The sequence below is a fragment of the Chaetodon trifascialis genome, chromosome 9 (assembly GCF_039877785.1).
Source record: "Chaetodon trifascialis isolate fChaTrf1 chromosome 9, fChaTrf1.hap1, whole genome shotgun sequence".
Classification (NCBI taxonomy): domain Eukaryota; kingdom Metazoa; phylum Chordata; class Actinopteri; order Chaetodontiformes; family Chaetodontidae; genus Chaetodon; species Chaetodon trifascialis.
Window position 1 is genome coordinate 23,575,194 of NC_092064.1, and position 14,580 is coordinate 23,589,773.

The 14,580-nt window shown below is 45.2% G+C and overlaps 1 protein-coding gene across 3 annotated transcripts in view; it reads left to right on the forward strand.

The window, feature by feature from the left end:
- Positions 1-14,580, forward strand: part of robo1 (roundabout, axon guidance receptor, homolog 1 (Drosophila)) — a 218,383-nt gene that overhangs the window by 143,511 nt on the left and 60,292 nt on the right. The window lies entirely within an intron of this gene.

Sequence of the window (14,580 nt, forward strand, 5' to 3'; positions counted from 1 at the left end):
AGTGACACAAAGTATATGGTTAAAAATCACACATTATTTTTTCATGGATGAGAAAATTTAATGCTGTCCGTTATTGATTATGGATGATGAACATTGATGAGCTTCTCTGCCCTGCATAGCATTATCTGTGTGTATGCACAGGGTAACTGCATTCATGTGCAGCTGTAGCATAATGGAGCGCACCCCTATTTCAAGACTGGTTGGTCATGACCGGCTGTAAGATACACACATTTATCAGTTCATCAGGGGCAGTCGCAGTCTGCTCCCTCGGGGGAATGACAAAGATACAAATAGTTGCTGAGTTGGGTTTTTCTGAACTCTTTTTTTACTGCACTACTTGGTTGAAAAGGCAAGAAAACCAGGATATATTTGCAGGGGTGATGGATGGGAGGTAAATGGGAATACACGCATGACCTGGACAGTCACACTGTGAAATATCCTTCAACACATGTGTTAGGAGACAAGCGCAGCAGTGAAATGTTTGGTGATTTAAAGTCAGTCTGGCATTTTGACTGATAGTGCTCTCTATGCATCACAGGGTCATCCCAGGTCTGCCTGCCCCTTGCCCTGAAAAGCCCTCCCACCAAGCAACAATACTAGTTTTTCTTCTGTTGTTGCGCCATTCAAGATCAAATTACAATAATTATGTCCTCTGAAAGGTTTTGGCTCATCGGGTGCTGTCTAAATCCTCCAAATCCACTTGTGAACAATAGGGTACGGACCGTACCTGCCATTTGAATCAACAGCCTGGGGTAAGAAAGGATATTTTTCAACCACACTCAGCATAGTTATTGTCAAACGAGATCTACCGCCTTTCCAGCTTGAAAAACATGTGGAGTAAGAGCACCGAGAGCTCGTATCTGTTTTTGTTCCTGGAAAAGGAACAATGCCCGCACCATCACCCTGGTCTGTCTCTTGCCCTTTGTCAGTGCTCTTAGTGTGTTTGTGTGCATGTGCTGGGAATTTGTATGCTTGACAGTGTGTTGCAACACCTGCAGAGCACATAAAAGCAATGTGTGTGTGTGTGTTGTTCGTAGGGGAAAGAGGTCAATCCCTGAGGGGGTCTGTTGCACTGAGACGCATAGGGAGCAAGGGGTCACTGGAAAGAGAGGGGAGGCAGGAGCCCTCACCTCCGCATGAACCTTACGCTAGTGAGAGACAAGCGAACAGCGAGATCGGGGGGTCGAGACTTGAGCTTGAACATACGTCTGCAGGGCCTCAGACAAATGATAGGGATTTCCTCTGCCTTACTGACCACGTCTGCCTGTCTAAGCCCTTATCTTTTATCTGTCTGTCTGGTGTCTTGAGGAATGGAAGGGCCATCTAACTAGCCAGCTTGATACCCACATTTGAGAAATATAATAAACAGAGCTGGAGAAGTCGAGGAGATCAGAGGGAACATTGGCAGTGATACTGCTCGTCAAAAGATAGAGAAATTTCTGGTTAATATTGGAAAGTATGTTTCCACAGTCAAAGCATGTTCCAGGATTTTATTTATTTATTTTTTATCGTGGCACACATTCACTATTCCAACTCTCTTAACAAGCAGGTGGGAAGCCATTAAATCTTCAAGTTTACAGTTTGCTGTCAATTTGCAAGCACTTTTCCTCTGAAAATGAAGAAATCACACGAGCCTGTTCAAACATGGGAGCGCCGTCAGATTGTTAGATTGCTCGTGGTGTGAACTGTGTGTGTGAGCTGGAGCTGCTAATGGAGTGAAGCAGCATGGATCCCTCCACAGGGTAGGGCTCATGTCGACAATGCAGAGATATGGTCTTCGCTGGTGTGTGTGTCTGTGTCTGTGTGTGTGTGCGCACGCGCTGCTGGGTGATGGATGGACAGGTCCGGGGTTAAATCGGGGTCACCCTGTTTGTCTTGTGTTTTGGTGGAGATGGGCCGAGGAGAGCCTCAAAGCTTTGCTCTGTGTTAATAAGGTCTGTTTGCCTCACTTCATCACCATACCTCAAAGTCTGATGGGATGTGTGCGCAATCTCTCTCTCCTCCCTGTATACCACCCTCCCCCCTCCCCAAACACACACACACACACACACACACACACACACACACACACACACACACACACACACACACACACACACACACACTCTCCGAGCTAAGATGGGGAGTGCTGAAAGATACTTAATCACTATCCTCAGGTAAGTGTGAATGATTGTAGTCCCTAATAACTAATTGCTCCCCGTTGGTTGCAGTTAGCTGCGTATCAGCAGTGCTCCACAGCAGCTGACGGTCTCTTCATCCATCAGCAGAAGATCCTTGAGTTTCCCTGCCTGTAGTCATGCTATTATTCCTGACTGTAATGTCTTACCTTCAGTGAAATCACTAAGTGTCCCTGGGACAGGAAAACAACCCACTGATGGCTGACTCCACTGATGGAAGCGAATACGAGCTTGTGGACTCGGAGGAATAACCTTTTATCCCTGTGTATCATCTGTTTCATCACTAAGCTGTTTTTACTGATGTGTGTATATATATGGCAGTGAAATTGGTCGCCAAGGTTGGCCTTGTGACCTGAGCTATCTTTACTATAGCAATATATGAGGATCCATTATCCATAATAGGTTGTAATTCACGCTTGCTACAGAAGATGACCTGCTGTACACTTTCAGTCACGTAAGTTATGTGCATTGTCAGGATTTGCTACCAGAGCATAGGAGGGAATTGCTAACCTATCATCATCAGAATGAGGATGCGTCTCTGGCTCACTTTTATCAAGGTTGATCTCCTCAATCTTCCTTTTTTCTTCGCAGGAAAAAGGACTATTTTGTCTCTCTAAGCATGCCAGTTTCATTTTTTGTTTCCGCTACACTGCTGCCTTCGTGCTCTTTGCTTTTTCGACAGCCGCTGTTGAGATGTGCTTAACTTCAGCTGCACTGGTGGAGCTGGTCAGCGGCCAATAGTCGCAGACTGTTGTCAGGTCCCAGGTGTGAATGTGAAACACTGCATCGCTCAACATGAGCATGTGTGTTTATCAGCCTTCCCCAGATAAACAAAGGTTCCTGGGTTGTTAAATTATTCTGAAACATTATATTGAAGACTCAAGTGCCGTTCTCTGCCCGTCACTTCTGTGAGAACGCTCCCGATCTTTGCTGTGGCCCCCGTGTGCAGGGACGTCAGCTGCTGCTGTAATGAATGTAATAGCCAAAGCCCTCACCTGGAACAAGGAAGATCACCGGGCCATATCCTCACTTTCACGCCAGACTGTCCCCAAATAAACTCCATATATGTTAGCAGTGATCCCCTGCAAACCCTGTCACATTTATCTTCTCAGCCTGACTTGGCTTATCTGGGTTCCAGCACGTCAACCATGGCGAATTATCATATAAAGGGATTCCGTGTCGCGTGGAGCTGAGAGTAGAGCTATGTGGCCGGACAGGTGTGTCAGGCGTGTGTTTGGCTTTTTCTGTATGTCGTGTTAACACGCGTTTGGTCTATCTGTACATGTTTGCATGATTTCTTTAGAATGAGATTTCGATAAATAAGTGGACTCATGCTAGATGAATCTGTGGCTCTGCTGTTCCCCAGCCTGAATTTACCTTTCTATCAGATAAATGGACATAGATACAATTAATTTGTCTATGTCCATTTTGTACACAAAGCGCCTGTAATCAGCGCTGTCCCGCATCCAGGTGGTGGTCAGACACCCAGATGATTTCTCTCTTTATAACAGATGACCTCCCTCTTAACCTCTCAGAAATGCTGGGAGGGAGAGCGTGAGAGATGAGGCGGGCAGAGATAATCACACAAGATAATAGTGTTGCTGGTAATGAGCCCTGTGCCATCATCAGATGTAATGACTTTCACAGAAATAAGGCTTTTATTTATGTCTTCCTTCACAGTTTTTACACCTGTAAACAGTCACCTCTTGGTGATCAGAAGCGTCTCAGCTCCGCCGCCTCTTCAGGGGTTGAACCTCTCTGTGTGTTCAAGGCAGCAGTGTTATGGTAAACTTCTCACAGAGAGAGACTGTTTTCTGAGGGATGAAAGCATTCTCATCATACGTTTCTCCTGGGATGTGGTTGCTCTCAAAGCCGCTCTCCTGCCGACGGAGATTTGGGAGATTCCAGAAGACCTTAAAATCTCACCAAACATGGGGGAGGGCAATGAAAATACTACATGGGGAGAGACGTCCATAAATGTGTTCTCATCAAAGTGAATATTTCCTCTGGTCTCTGCTCTTGTAATCTTTTATGTATTTTCTCTGACAAAACTCTTCTTTGAGGCCTCTTTCTCTGACAGATATGTTAGTGATAATTAGGTTTACAATAAAAGAGCGCCAGGCATTTGAGGATATCCTCCCTCTTTTGAACATTTCTTTTCAAGGGGAACTTCGGGTAACTTTTCCTTTATATGAGGAAAAAAAAAGGCACAAAGGCAATTCACAGCTACATATCTGTCTGTGAGTTCTTCCTTCCTCCTCTCTGCCTATTTAAGTCACTTGTCTTTCCACATGTTTCTCCGCACCTACTCATTTTGAAGCTCTGCTCTGTCATTACCTGGGACGGAGGTGGATTCACGGTGCGTTCTGCTCTCTGTAGTTTCCCTTCCTTCCTCCTCTATTTGGCCTGCATGCAAATAACCGTCATGCTGGAGGAGCGCATACCGCTCCGGGTTATCTGCTCCCTGGTCTTGTGTTGGCGTTCTCTTTTCTCTCCATTGCTCCTTCAGTGAGGCGAGCAGACACAGCTGGGAGTGGATGGTATTTACACTCATCTTTGCGCTGTTCGCCATGAGCGGCGGCATTGCATAGCTTCATTACATGAAAAGGAGCCAATGCTCCGTAGACTGGAAGGGCATTCTCTCGCTCACTTAGACATGGTCCACATATGATACAGAGAGTTTAGCCCGCTTACCGATCAGTCACATGTGATTACGGCCTGATTAATGACTGGTTTCTTTACCTGCAAGTCAAGACCTTTGCTGTTAAACTCGGTTAGCGTTTGGTTTTGTTCAAAGTTTGACGTGTCCTTGTCTAAAGGTGAGAGTTCATGACTCAAAATAGTCAGGTCAGTGTAGGGGGGGGTTCTTTTCCATACTTTGACGCTACAGCTCCTCTTAAATAGCTGCTTCAGAAACGTGCTTGCCTTTGAAGGTAGGTCAGCATGCATGTGTGTTAAACATATGCACAAGCTGGATGAGCTTTTCTATTTTAAAATTCTCCCAAGGATGAAAGCAAGGTCAGTGGCGTTACGCTCGAGCATAAACAGCCATTTGGATGTTGTGCCGTGTTTAGACAGGTGTTAGAAGGGAGTTAAATGCGTCTAAGTGGTGTTTACACACATATTCCAGTGAACCCACCGTATTCCGTGGGCTATATTCCCTTGGTAAATCATCAACAGCATCTTTCCTATGGTGCTTTCCACACAGTTTATTATGCTAATTGCAGTGTGTTCATGGTGGTGTTAGGTGAGCGTGCACAGCGCGCGCACGCTCGGCGCATATGTGCTGCAGTGTGTACATGCGTTTGTGTACAGTGTTTAGAATTTCAGCAAGATTTAAGACTTTGCTTACACAATTTTCCATGAGCTGCTGCTTTGGCTTTTCATTACTGCGTTTCAATGACACACATCTGATCTATGTTATCTTTATGCACTGCACACTCAAACTTAAGTGGGATAGAGAAAATTGTTTGAGTACACAAAAACTAAGTCAGGCTGAGAGTAGAGGGGATAGCAGCGGGCTGGCCTAGAAGTGAGAGCTTTGGTAGACATAATCTCTTTTATGCCTTTAATTTGGGAGGATTAGTAACCTACATTCTCTCCTCTCATCTCTTTGAGGCCAGCCTTTTATGGACGGACACTGCTCCCTTCGTTTGCTCCTCGCCTTCTTATTTGACTCCAGATAATCATCCCGGTTGTCCTTCTGCACTCAGCAAAACTTAAAATGCTTGGAACTCTTTTTAAAACACGAAGCACATGAAGATAAAGTAGAACAAAATATTTGATTAGTCACATTTTAAACCAGTTTCTATTTCTAAAAACAGATTACCGTGCGTGCGTGCGTGCGTGCGTGCGTGCGTGCGTGCGTGCGTGCGTGCGTGCGTGCGTGCGTGTGTATGTGTGTATGCTCATCCTTGATTATAGATGCAGCTCCTGGGGTGTAATTGGTGAGAGGGACAATTGCCAATCATCCTTCTTGTCTTCTAGTCAGTCAGATGAGTGGCAGTGGGTGGGCTGTTGTGTTCTGATGCATTGTGATTATGTAACCCACACACACACACACACACACACACTCACACTCACACGAACCCGCACACCCAAAACCACTCCAGCATGATAAATTCCTATCACCTACCGTTGTCCTCCATTGATCTGGCAAACAGAGGCCTTCATTGATTGCGGTCACCCGCAGATTACAATCAGAAAGATGCACAGTCCGAGGTCTTCTTCAAGACCGAGGACGCAAAAGACAGATGCTGGGCTGATCCCGCATCTTAATCTGTCCAGATGCCACCCTCCAACCCCCCCCTCCCATTCCGAATACTGTGCTAATACATCTTGTTTTATCTGTCTCAAGTTTTTAGTGTCCTCTGAGTGCTGGGGAAGGGGCTGGAATTATTAGAGCTGTTTGGTTCTGCATATATCACAGCATTTGATGATGAATGACTTTTAGTGAATGCTCATGCAGCTTTGTAATTGCTGACAAAGAAATAGCTGTTTTGCCACCGTGTAGAAATAGATTGATTTATTTAAAGCATAGTTCATAATGTGCTTTCAGACTTTGTACTCATTTTTATTGATGTCTTCGTTTGATATCCACATCAGCACATCGAACAAACTGCTGCTCCTCTGATGATTTACACTGGGCCCATCTGTGTGCCTGCAGTAATTCAGCTCTTTATTTGTGTGACCTGAAATGAAAAGGGCCCGCTATGTGCACTTTTTATTGCAGCATTTCCTCTATTGTAAGCAAATACATCTCATGCTATAAGATTTAATTTGTTCAATATAATACATGCGATGTAACGTGAGAGATGGATTAGAGGAAGCAGAAGGCCAGCGGACAGAGCAAAGGTTTGACCAAATGCACTCTTTCTCAGCACCGTCCTTAAATGCTTTCTTCTTTCATACATTATGTGGAAAGACTGACAGCATGCTTCATTTCAGCTCATTCTCTGCATGATTTCTATTTAACACAATTACACAGGAGCCGTGGAAATGACTATGCAAGAAGGAGGAGTGGGCCTGAGGGCTAAAAGACTGATGATCCTGTCCTTTTCCCATTTGCTACTAATCTCTGTTCTGATGTGAAGTAAATTGTGTAACTTTGCACATCGGCAAGCAGCCCCCTGCCACCCCTCTCTTTGCTGGCCCTCCTTCAAGAGGCTTGTTAAAGACTGACCACTGATCAAGCGCCAAGGGCCTTCCCAGGTCAGGCCACAGCGCCCTCTTGACCTTTGTCTGCTTAACTCCAAATTATGATGTATTAAGGCACAAAGGACGACTAATGGCTTTGCATGTATTAAACATCTGTGCTGCTCCTTGATCAAAGAGGCATTTACAACAGGACCCTAAATACGCTCACAGGAAGTAGTGGTGAGTAAAAAAGATCAGGGGTCAAGGCAGGCGTGTGAAGTGGACCTGTGACTAATTATTGGCTTGCGACAGCCTTTGTACTGGCTGCCAGCTGTAAGACGAGAGGGCTGAGGTCTTTAATATCCTGGTTGCAGCACCTCAATGTTTCTGTGCATCAGAGAGGAGCATTACTGAGGGACTAGAATGGAGGCTGCTGCTTTGATGATGATGATGGGGCATGTCCTCCAGTCTTGGGAGCAGATGATAATCTGCAATGCACGTGCCTAGAAAGAGACTGCCACACTTGATTGCGGTGAAGACCATTTCCAGCTACCACAGCGTATGATAGCAGAACGGCAGGACAGGCTTCAGGACAGCAGTGCTCCTCTCTCAAAGTGAGTGAGCATTGTCTCAGTTTAGAGTTGCGGCTTCATTCCTGCGGTGTCAGAAATTATACAGTTGCTCTGAAACGACAAAATCCGCTGTTTGGACTTGACTTGGCCACGGAGTGCAGGGCTGTTTAGCTCAAAACCCCTCAATTTGCTTAGACTTAAATGAGACATTGAGAAGGCACCAGACATTCCTGAAGTGAGTGAGGAATCACTCTTTATTGTCAGGGCATAGAAATGATGAAAGTGATCAAATAATTGAGGAATGGTGAAGGTAGGCCGCAGGTTTATGGCTTACCACAAATATTGATAGTGTTTGCTGGAATACGAGGTTTTCCTAGAACTGAGGTATTGTAAGTGTCGGGGGGTTTAGGTGACTTCAGGCGTGCTTGTTGTGGGTGAATGACTAAGTTAGTGGAGCTTATACTTTACTGCATTTTTCTTGCCTGTGCTTGAGCGCAATAAATGAGTAATCATCAGTGCATATCTTCAAAAACAGCTTTTAATCTTCACAATCCAGCATGTGCTTTTATCAAATCTCCAATCATTGAATCTGAAACAAGAAACAAATTCCCTTATAATGGACTTTCAAGGAGTTTAAGTACTGTTCACCTGAGCAATTAGTTATGTTCTGAAAGTCAATAAGTCGTTGACCCCCTTAATTAGAAAGTGAGAATGGATGATTCTTAATTGTTCGATTTATCTTTGCTCCAGATGCGCTGAAGGACTCTCATTAAAACAGCATCTTTCCACTTGACAGCGAATGAAATATCCAGAGACGGACAGGACTGCGTTGTGTTAGTAAAAGCAGACTTTGTCCTCCTCTTTGTTTACCCCTGGATTTAATCCCAAGTCACTTTGACAAGTTTCTTTTAAGAGAGAGTGTAATTATAGTCAACCTCTGTCTAAATTATAGTAAACCTCGCTGGCAGTGGCACAGAGAGCTTTTGTAGAGGAGGATACATGACATTATTTATTAAGTAATAACCCTATTAAGTGTTATTCAATCAAGTATTTGGCTGGCTGCAGTTTCTCTAAGGTTATAATCATCATTTTTTTCTTGAGCTGACTGTCATCAGATAGTGTGCTGAATAGTAATTATATTCCAGTGTTCCTTCACCACACAGTATACTCCTTTACCAGCAGAAAGCCGCATAGCAAAGTCCTGAAATGACGCCAGGGAATTAAAAACAGGTGAAATGGATGATTTTACTCCGGTTCACTCATGCAAAAATAAGGATGTTTTTCAGCAGAACTGGTCATGAATCTTTCATAATGAAGTATTCAGTAATGTATAAACTCATGTGCAAGAAGCAGCACTTCTCCCCTACATGCACAGAAAAACACCTCTCCATCTTTGGCTTCACCTTTCAACATGGTATTAGAGGAACATATTGTGTCTTTTCTCTGTCTTGACCTTTTTTCAGTTTCTCTTCATTCTTGTCTCTATAGGTTTCTGTCTGGTTGCCTGTCTCTCTCCCTCTCTCTCTCTCTCTCTCTGTGTGGGGGTATATGCTAGGTCTGTGGCAGGGGTTTCTCCCCTTTTCCTCTAATTGGCCAGCTCCCTTCTCTCCTTGCCTGCTAGATAATTGGGCATGCAATCCCAACCCTCGCATCCCAATCATTGGCTCTCCCCAGCCCCCCTCTGCATTCGGCGCACTTCTCATCCCAGTGTGAGTCTCTCTGTGGACCCGTCTTTGACCACTGGATCAAAGGGAATCTACAATCCTGCACTGTCCAAATACATCGCAGCTCTGGCTTTTCTCCTCTCGCTCACAATACCAAATATCAGTATGAGATGGATTTTTGTGTTCAGTATATTGCATCCAACATTTGCCTCCACTACCTGAACCCCTGGAGACAAAGGGGAGTATCTCCCTCTGCAGTACATGGAGAACAAGGTAATTCATTTTGGGGTAGCCCTGCTGGAATTATTCATAAGGGGTTCGATATCAAAATATTCCACTCTGGCCCTTAATAATTCATGCTTAGCATCCGTCTTCATCGGTATGGGGAGCAGAGGAGTCATCCGTCTCTGTAGGGAGCCTTGGTTTAACTAGTACCCAGGGCTAGTGTTGGTTGTCAGGGTTTACAGAGGTAGGGCAGGAGGTAGGGAACAAAAGAAGGAGGCGTGTGGCTTTGTCACACTGACGAGTGGGCCCCCCCATCTCTGGGAAGGAGGTAGCTCGAAGGAGGGAGAAGGCTGAGCTGTTGACCTTTGGGAAAGGACCACTGGCTTCAGATTGAGTGATGGTGTCAGCCGCTGGTGTAAAACACCTCTATTAGGAATGCCTGGCATGCTTGGGCGCTTCTAATTATGAAGAATGCAAAACAACAGTCAGGAGAGACAGGAGAGGTCGCCTTGCAGTCAGCCGTACGCCAGGCTTACTCAACAGCTACTGCGCTGTGGGACCCACCACCGCGTGACTACTTGTCTTACCTCACACACACATCCACATTCCCTGCCTTGCCTTTGTTTTGCAGTCATTTTTCCCCAGTATATGCCTACCACAGGCTGCCATTCCTGGGAGTTTTTGTCCCAACAGTACTTTGTTTTCCTAGCTGCAGTCTATCAGTACCTCCACTGCACAATGGAGACATTGCATTTCAGCTCGTTGAGTGGGAGATCAGACGGTCCCTGGAGTCCATCAAAGAAAAAAAAAGACTAAGATCAAGTCAAGAACCTGGACCCAGAGAAGAATAACTCAACATTTGTGCTTCCTTGGAAACAGCCAGTGATATAAGCCATCTGTGTGCAATTTGACTTGACTATGTTGTCATCCCCCTTCCCTGTAAGGTATCCCTGTTAGGGGAAAAGCCTTGTAACATTATCAGCAGATATGCATAGCTACCAGGCAGTCAGCGATGAGGGGAGGAATGGACAGGCGGAAGGATGGAGAGATGGAGAGCGGAGGGAGTCCCCAGAGGTTTTCACACTGTGAGACGGAGGTCAACAGCAGAACATAAATAGGCTTTTTCTTCCAGGAGCTGTGAGGGAGTGAGACAACAGTCCCTTCTCCACCCCCATCTCCCTGCCTGATCAGTCCCTGAGAACTGAGATCTCATTATAAGACATCACAGTGAAGCACAGTAAAAGTGCACGAATCAAAGGCAGGCACAGGATGGGGGTCTAGCAGGGACATTGAAATACCATCACTGGCTTCCTGCAGGCTGCCTGTATATTCTCTATATCCTTGATGCTGAATTTGGGCCATATAACCACTGGGTTCTTTCAACCATTCCCGATCTGTCAATGAATAAAAATCCGGATGCAGTGGTATATTTTGAAAGATGATTAACTGTTGTAAAACCTCTCAGTATTCATCTGTACTTCAGCAATAAAACGCATTTCCCCTGTGTGTATTCCGAAGAGCCCAACTGGCAGATTTGTCATCTCATACAGTTTTACTGTCACCAGCACCCATAAAACATCTCTGTTTATTTAGTGGCAGCCAAGCGTTGCTATTTCTCTCAAAGGAATGCCCTTGTGCCCGCCCCAGTAACCTTGAGCCTAATGGAGGAGGTCAATCTGAAGCGGAGGTTGGGGGGGGGGGTCTTGTAAAGAAGGAGTACAGAATAGAATGAGGGAATAAAAGACTCAGGGTTGCTAATGATAGCAGGAAGGGCTGCGCTGGAAGCCAGGTGATTATTCATTATCTGGAAATTCATCTCCTGCCCTCTCTTCCTTCCTTCTCTGGCTTTCTCTATCGCTCTCCCTCGCCCTCTCTTTGTCTCAGATGGGTCTGAAAACGCTATTGTTGGGTTTTCTCACATCTCAGCAAAAAGTAATTCTCTTTGCATTTGTGTGCATTGTTGCCTCGGTTTCTAGGATTTAACATTCCATTACTTTACATGTATGCGTCTTTAAAGCATTTGTTTTCTGTTGGTTGGAACTGAACAGGGCCCAGCAGAGAGTCAGTGATAGGGGAGGGCAGGAAAAGCAGAGTCACAAATGAGGTCCAGGTGTGCGGGTAATCAATTTCATGGAGTTTGGTTTTGCAAGACTGCATGCTGAAGGAGACTGTCATAATTGGGCCACCATTTCAGAGAGGTAATGGCTTTACGGCATTCATTCTTTTTAGGGTATACACACAGAGACACACTCATTCCGGCACGGACCCATAGAAATCACAGGCCGTTGAACACAATTGAGACAGATAGGTCTGTGGCATTGCCTAGTAACCCCCATGTTTCAAGGTCTTTTACCGGCTTGTTCTTTTATCATAAGGGACGGGCTGGTTGGCGGAGCTTTTCTCTGACTGTGCTCAGATTTATCACAGAGCAAAACTCCTGTTTGGCTTGTTAACATTAGCTAGATGAGGTGCCCAGAGCTGCAGGTGCCGCAAAGTTAAAGGGACTTTTATTGAGGCTAAACTGCAAATGGATTCACATGACTAAGCTGCTGCACACAGGTGACCAGTCTACCCATGCATCATCCTAGTTGCTCTTATTTGTGCACTTTTTCCTCTGCCAGGTAGCAGAAAACAGTGTGTTCCTGCAGTAGCACATGTATGATTGTCCTCATCGACAGCCTGAGCGGGTCGTGACACAGCAGCTAATCATACAGAAGAATAAATTATTGGAGATTAGCATCATTAATAATGATGATTACATCTTCAGCTTCCTATTAAGTAGAATTGACTGTGTAAAAACAAGGTTATGGATTCATTTTTTTAATAAGAAATAACAAAAAGCCCTCTAACATGGTCATTATTACTGCAGGAACATTCATGTGACTGACAGAGCTGCGTTCAAGTGTCTGCTCGGTGCTGCTCTTGTCAGGAATTGGCTTTAAATTGCCTTGCAGTAAAGAATACTAAATTAAGAAACTTTATCTGAAATGGTCCCAATTAACCATTGTTCTGCTCATGCAGCTGTACTGGCATTTACACAGACATCTACTTTCACACACACGCAAACCCTGCACACAAAGAACATGCATCTTGCAGTCTCTCACGTTTTTTTCCCTGCCTTAATAGATCCAATTACTCTTTCAAAGACTGCCAACACTGTACCTTATGGTGAGCCAATTGAGATGGAAATTCAGTTGTTTTTAATGGGCACACTTTCAATAATAAACCTGTGGGGGGAAAGATTTTCCAGACAAATTGCATCTCACGTGGTCAATGTACATTATGCTAATGTAGGGTGCAGAGAGGTTGTCATGTTTCATGAGGTAGGGGGTGTCATATATTCCCCTTTTATAATGGAGGAACCCTTCGTGTAATTGCCCCTAGTTTTGAACATTAATGGGAAGCGAGGGATTTGCTGGTAGTGCTGAAGTATGTCACAGTGTGTTAAAATAGCATAGAAATGGACTATTTCATGTGCATATCTCCTGCCGAGGTGCGGTATGGCATGTTTGAGCAATCTGCATTGTTTATTAGCCATGGTTTGGATCCTGACTATACGCTCCCGCTTTGTTCGAGGGGGTCAAACGATGACAGCACAACAGATGGCTCTGAAAATTCGGTCCAAAATGTTGTGGCACAGTTCACATAAATTCACTGCAAAACATTCCTGCTGGTCCATTCACTCAGATCCTGTGTCATCTCTATGCGGTGCCCAACAGGCTCATGTTCTTGGCTTGTCTCCTGACCAGCCATCGAGTTACCTCCCCCTCCCCGCACAGGTTCTTGATCTCTGACACTTAGCAGACAGGAGCCTGGGATGGAGACCACCGGACACAGAGGAGGTCACTGTATCCCGTTTCACCAGAGAGGATGAATAGATCTGGGACAGCCAAACACACACTGCCCCCAGACTGCCTAGGGCACCACGGTCCGGAGAAAAGAGAGAGGGAGAATAAGAAAGAGTGACTGAAGTGCATTCCTGAAAGGAGGGGAGATGGGATTGAATGACAAGGGAGGACGGGGGGCCACTGGTGACACTGGCAGCCAGTGGGATCGGGTTTTCTCTCTGAAAAGCAGGCTCAGAAAAACAATGACTCGGGCATCTGTCTGGAAGGGAGAAACAGAGACTGGGATCCTGTGCTGTGGAGTGCTGAGGGTTCACGGGAATGCCTTTAATGTAACCCAGGCCGGGCTCTCATCGGATACTTCACGGTCCTCCTTGGAGAATGTAACATGAATCAAACTCTATCGCCGCGTCAATTAAAGCGGCACACTCACCGACTCTGAAGCTCCCCCTTGTAGCTGAAAACACTGTGAAGGAGAAGATTACAGTGAATAACAGAGGTTTGTGTGCCAAGATGACTTGTCTTGTCCTCAGGCCATATCCTACATTAGATAAGGATCAGCATTCCTCCACTCTACAGATGTAGGTCATGTAGCCACAGTGGCGCAAGCAGCATTTGAGTCTTGCTTCATTTGTTTTATTACCCATCACTGTATTCTGTGAATTCTTCTGCCTTTGCACCTCATAGATCACATTGAGCGTCTTGCTCTGCATTGTCTCTTCGCTGCACCCGTGGAGCTTCGATAAAATCAAATCAACTTCGCTCTCGGGGCCATACACACATTATTCGAAGCGGGGGTGGCAAATGAATTTACCGATTCATTATCAAAAAAAGAAAGAAAAACACAAAAGTGTATCACTCGAACAGCTATCAATCTAACATATTATAGAATTTGTTACAGTGCTTTCCATGATGATGGTACAATAATGGTCTAACAAATGTATTGGAAATATGTTATTTC